Here is a 5,788-nt window from a genome sequence, read left to right as displayed (position 1 = left end):
TTGCGCAAAGCTCTTTAAGTTTGTCATCAGCCATATTTGAGCTTTTTTGAGAACAACAAAAAATATGTTATTTTCTTTTTCCTTTTCAAAAAATTATAACACAGCACAGTTATCTTCAACTCTTCAACTGAGCAAAAATCATAGTCCGCTCCAGTAGCAAATCCAGTAACAAACAATAATGCACTCCAATAGTGAACTTGAAAAGGTAAATTCTCAAAAGATCCAAAACTTCGTCAACTCCAAAGTATCAAAAAACGTTTATGCTTCAGTAACAGTCAAACAAATGCTTCCATGGGTTCCAAACAATTCAATTGTGAAGCAGTGTAAATGGTTGCAAAGTTCTTTACCTATTGTAGTGGCGGACCACTCTTAGCTGGGACGTATTGCTTAGCTTCTTTGACAAGCTATCCAACACAGTGAAACTTAAATTGTACCTTTTTGAGGTGGATGAGACGGGATTCCAGCAGATAGGTAAACAGGGCAGGTAAGTAGAGCAAAGCAGGCAGCAGGCAGGTAAGTAGGTTGGTAGTAGCAGACAAAGTATGGACTCCAGTAATCCAACAAACGATTGGTAAGTGGTTGAAAAATGGTGGTTAAAAAAGGCACAACTTAATATCAAAAAATAATGTCCAAATATTCAATAGAGATCCAATAAAGATTCAATAGAGTTTCAATAGCGATGTAAAGAACTGTATGCTTAATACATTCCAACAGCTTCCTTGTTCTTTCTTTTATTTTAGAAATGTGAGAGGCGGCCATCTTTATCTACAAACATTCTCACCGACCGTCAAACTAAAAGTCCCTACAAAATAAAGGACCCTAAATCTAACAAAATATACTAGTGCTCCAATAGCACAACAATTTAGATTTAAACTCAAAATGGCTCCTACAAAAATATTTCAGGATTCTATGATAAATAGAAAGTTTAAAGGACACGCCGACTTTGAGACTTTATCTTCTTCCCCGTATCCCCCAGAGTTAGATAAGTCCACACACACCCTTCTCATCTCCGTCTGACGCACCCACCGCTAGCCTAGCTTAGCACAAATACTGGAGGTAAACAGCTCCAGCTAGCATACTGCTCCCAATAAGAGACAAAATAACACCAACATTTTCCTATTTACATGTTGTGATGTGTATAGTCACAGCGTGTACAAATAACAAGGTCACATGAGACACAGCATCTTCTAACCGTACACATACTGGGAACTATATTCTCAGAGGCCAAGCACTGCTACTTCTGCGGAGGGATTTGCACGCAGCGCTTGAGAAGGGGAGCAGTAATGCAGAGCCGATCCTGACCTCCCTGGGGCCCTAAGCAAAATTCTGTTTAGGGGCCCTCATACCTGACCCGTGAGCCATTAACTATTTGCCATTGCCACACAGTCACACCTGACACCCCAGTGTTCCCACTACAATCCCTCCTTTATCTAGTTCTAGTGAAAATGTAATTCCTGATATCAGAAGACATTGTTACTAGTAAAAAGTTAATTCTTAATATCAAGAATTCACATTTTTAAATAGTACAAATTGAATTATTGATATCAAAAATGCATATCCTGTGAATGAATAAAAGCTAAAATGGCGCCGTAGCATGTCACTGTGTTTTTAAATGATAAAAGTAATTCTTGATACTCTTGATTCTTGATGGTTATTATTTACTGAGGGATGTGCATCCATATTGACCAGAATCTCCAGCCAATCAACATTTTAAATTCAATGGAGCCTATCAATAGTCAATGTCAATACATTGCTTTCCATATTGCATTAGTGCAGAGTTGTAACTAAACCTTGACTGAGCGACTAGATAATCATCGTCTTGTTTTAAAACTATAATGAGGAGTGCCATCACGCCCATATTGTACTGGTCCCAACTCACACTCACAACAGATGTTTCTGCTGGAAAGTGCGCGTTTCATTTCATGCACGTTCATATGATCGCATGTTAACGCGCGACACGGTTATCTTTTCCGAGCTGCAGTTTATAAACAAACACCGTTGTCCTTTGTCGTTTATTAAACATAATAAATCAACGCACATCAACTTAACTTTAGCCTACTGTTCTTTGCTGACATCAAACTTTGAGAGGAGAGCACACAAGTCTACCTGATAACTGTTGCCGCAATTAACTCTCATGGTGTTTTTTTTCTCTCTCTTTTCGTGACCAGAAGGATAGTTCCGCTTCATTTTCTCATCGATATTGTAAACATTGATTGACGCGCTTTGACACGAGGGGAGGCGGGGCCTTGAGTAATTTGCGGGGCCCTACGCACCTTGCGTAGTGTGCGTATAGGGCTGATCGGCTCTGGCAGTATGCTAGCTGGAGCCGTTTACCTCCAGTCTTTGTGCTAAGCTAGGCTAGCGGTGTGTGCGTCAGAGTTACGGCACAGAGATGAGAAGGGTATGTGTGGACTTATCTAACTCTGGGGGATACGGGGAAGAAGATAAAGTCCCAAAAAGTCACCGTGTTCCTTTAAAAGAACAGCATTTATTTGAAATATAAACTTTTATAACATTATAAATGTCTTTACTGTCACCTTTGATCAATTTAATTCATCCTTGATGAATAAAAGTATTGATTTATTTTATTCCCCCCCAAAAATATAAATATAATAAAGAATAAAATGGAGTAATGATGCTGAAGTTCAGCTTTGATCACATAATAAATTACACTTTACTGTATATTCACATAGAGAACAGATGATTTACGTAAGGGATAATCCACAGCTAGCCATGCATTAAAGGATTTTAATGCACGACGTAGAGGCGAAGAACCGCCCGACGCGAAGCGGAGGGTGGTTGCCTCTACGAAGTGCATTAAAATTCTTTAATGCATGGCTAGCTGTGGATTATCCCGCTTATACCTTGGTTATTTGCCAAGTTAAAAACAAGTTAAAGCTGTAACTGATGTTCACAGTGTAATTTTTTAACAGACGTGTAAAAATGACGGTTATTTTCTTAAGTTAGTTCTAGCACTCCGTCCACTTTAAATAAAGTAGAGCCATCGGATTGCTTTTTATTTGAATGAATCATCACATTTATTTAAATTCATTATTAAAGAGAGAGACAGAGAACTGAAAGAGAAGGAACAGAGAGAGAGAGAGAGAGAGAGAGAGATGCGGTGCGCGCATATAGCTAACTTAATGATTCTTTAATGGATTTATTAAAATTATTTATGAATGACAGGCAACACTGACAGTGACAAGGCAATCTTATTTGAACTAATGTCATTTATTTATTGTTAGATTCTTTGTGCCGCTTTTTGTCATTCAACAAGTCTTCTTTTTCGTCTTGTGCCTGGGCCCATTTCTCAAAATTGCCATATTCACCATACAAATTAAACGATATGCAAAAATCATCCATTTAGCCTACCTAAATAAACGTTTTCATATGAGTCTCTCTCTCTGCTTGCAAGTGTAACTGTGTTACTATGGTTACCAATGTTTATAGTAGCGGATTCATTTCGAACTGTAACTGTAATCAAACTGACTGGAACTACCTGTGCATTAAAGGGTTTTACTGCACACCTTCCAGCCAATCAGAATCGAGTATTTAAACAGCCCATGGTATAAATTATAATAATAATTCACAATATTACTTTTTTTTTTGTATCAAATAAATGCAGCCTTGGTGAGTATAAGAGACTTCTTTTAAAAACATTAAAGTTTTCGACTGTAGTGTATAATTGGGAGTTATTTGAACAATCGGCTATAAACCTCCTGGAGAGACTCAGAAACACGGTTTAATCCAGACGATACTTCATCATATTCATCTCTGTTGTGCATTTGTTGGAAAGTGTGGAGAAGACTAATGATAAAGACTGAGATTGATTAGTGTTTCTCAGAAGGACTCTTAAAAGCATGGTATTGAACGCAGCAGAACATCAGCGCATCAGTGGCTGGACTTTACATGCAGAAACTGGACCAGAAACACAAACTCACTGTGAAAGAATGAGGGATTAGACAGAGAGAGAGAGAGAGAGAGAGAGAGAGAGAGAGAGAGAGAGAGAGAGAGAGAGAGAGAGAGAGAGAGAGAGAGAGAGAGAGAGAGAGAGAGAGAGAGAGAGAGAGAGAGAGAGAGAGAGAGAGAGAGAGAGAGAGAGAGAGAGGAGAGAGAGAGAGAGGAGGAGAGAGAGAGTCCTGTGGTTCCTGGACTGATGCTGCCCTCTGCTGGACACACACACACACATATCTTTATGAGGACATTCATTGACACAATGCAATCTCTAGCCGCTTACCCTAACCTTACCCATCACAACTAAGTGCCTAACCCGACCCCTGACCCTAAACCGACCCTTAACCTCATTATAACCTTATCCCTAAAACCAAGTCTTGACCCTCAAACAGGCCTTTAAAGGCTCTCAGAGAGTGAGGACCGGCCAACATGTCCTCACTTTACTCTCTCTGTCCTCACTCCACTGGTCTAACACTCAAACTGGTCCTCACAAAGATAGTTGTACAAGTACACACACACACACACACACACGCTTCATTACCAGCTCAACACATCTTCATCCCAGCAGTCTTTCCAGATTAAACGGCATATTGCACCTTTTTCCCCCCAAAATTAATAAGCTTGTATGAAAATACCATATGAAAAGTTGTTTTGCAAGACATAAGGGCACAAATTTAGTAGGAAATGTGAGTTTCCAATTTAAAACACATTTTAAATAAAAAATGTGACCGTGGTCCGTAATGTGAAGCAAGTAAAACGTCATCGGATACAAGCAGCATATTTGGTACATTTAATAAGTAAAAGAGCCTCAAAATGACTAAAACTTTAAAATTTAAAGTCCCCTGTAGTTAATAATTGTATCTCTTTAAACTCATCTTTGATCACCAAAATGTCATATTTAAATGTTTTTTCTTAAAAAAAAAAAAATTCTTCATGCCTTAAAATATCTTGTGTAACTCGACACCCTCGCCTCATTTAGTATGCGCGGTTCTATGAATATGCAAATTCACCCCGCCTCCACTCACTCACTCAGCTCAGAGATCCACTGGTTGACGATCACACGTTGATCTGATTGGTTACAAGGTAGTTTGTGACGTCAGAAACACCAGCGATTTCAAAGCGTGTGTTTGAGACTGTCTTTGGTTCACTGCAGTTTTAAGGAGGAAATACTCAGCAATGCTGTCGACTTATGAAGTTACACATGGTTGGTCTTAAAGCATATTAAACACACCACATAGACACAAACTACATTAAAAGCTGGACAATGTGAGAAAAGACTCATTCTGAACAGGATTCATATAAAAAAACTCAAATTATTCGTACATTAAATTAAGCACAAAGGAATATGCATTTATTTTTGGTTTAGCATTTCCCTTCCCTCACAATTGCCTGATAATAAAATAAACATGTAACTTTACTTTAGTCACTAGAGATGCACTGATGTATCGGCTGCACTATTGGCCATCGATGAAAACAGCCAATAATCAGGGCCGGTTATAACCTGTCAATCAAAAGAAAGCAGAAAAATGTGTCATCGGTAGAAATTTAGTATCGGTGCAAGCAAAAAAATAAACACACACACACACTCTCTCACACACACACACACACACACACACACGTGATGGAATTAAACGTCTAAAACAGAACAACAGACACTGATGTATTTCTTAAAATTCTTTATTCATAAACTTGATGCAAGTTTACAAATTGTACTGTACATGGTCAAAATTACACTTACAATGAAAAAAAAAAAAAAAGTAAAATAAAAGCAGTATAACCAAAGCATGCTAACAGTGCATAAGTGTGTGAGCGCTCTCGTGGACGGATCACACCG

At 38.5% G+C, this 5,788-nt stretch overlaps 1 protein-coding gene across 2 annotated transcripts in view; it reads right to left on the bottom strand.

Annotated features, from left to right (window-relative positions):
* Positions 1-5,615: 5,615 nt before the first annotated feature.
* ube2q1 (ubiquitin-conjugating enzyme E2Q family member 1) overlaps positions 5,616-5,788 on the bottom strand; it is a 35,474-nt gene continuing 35,301 nt past the window's right edge. For both annotated transcript variants that reach the window (XM_082182267.1, XM_082182268.1), the window contains exon 13: positions 5,616-5,788. This exon is cut by the window's right edge and continues 885 nt beyond it. The gene's annotated coding sequence lies outside the window, so the exon portion shown is untranslated.

This window comes from Leuciscus leuciscus (assembly GCF_965113295.1).
Source record: "Leuciscus leuciscus genome assembly, chromosome: 10".
Lineage (NCBI taxonomy): Eukaryota > Metazoa > Chordata > Actinopteri > Cypriniformes > Leuciscidae > Leuciscus > Leuciscus leuciscus.
This window is presented reverse-complemented; position numbering and strand designations above follow the sequence as displayed.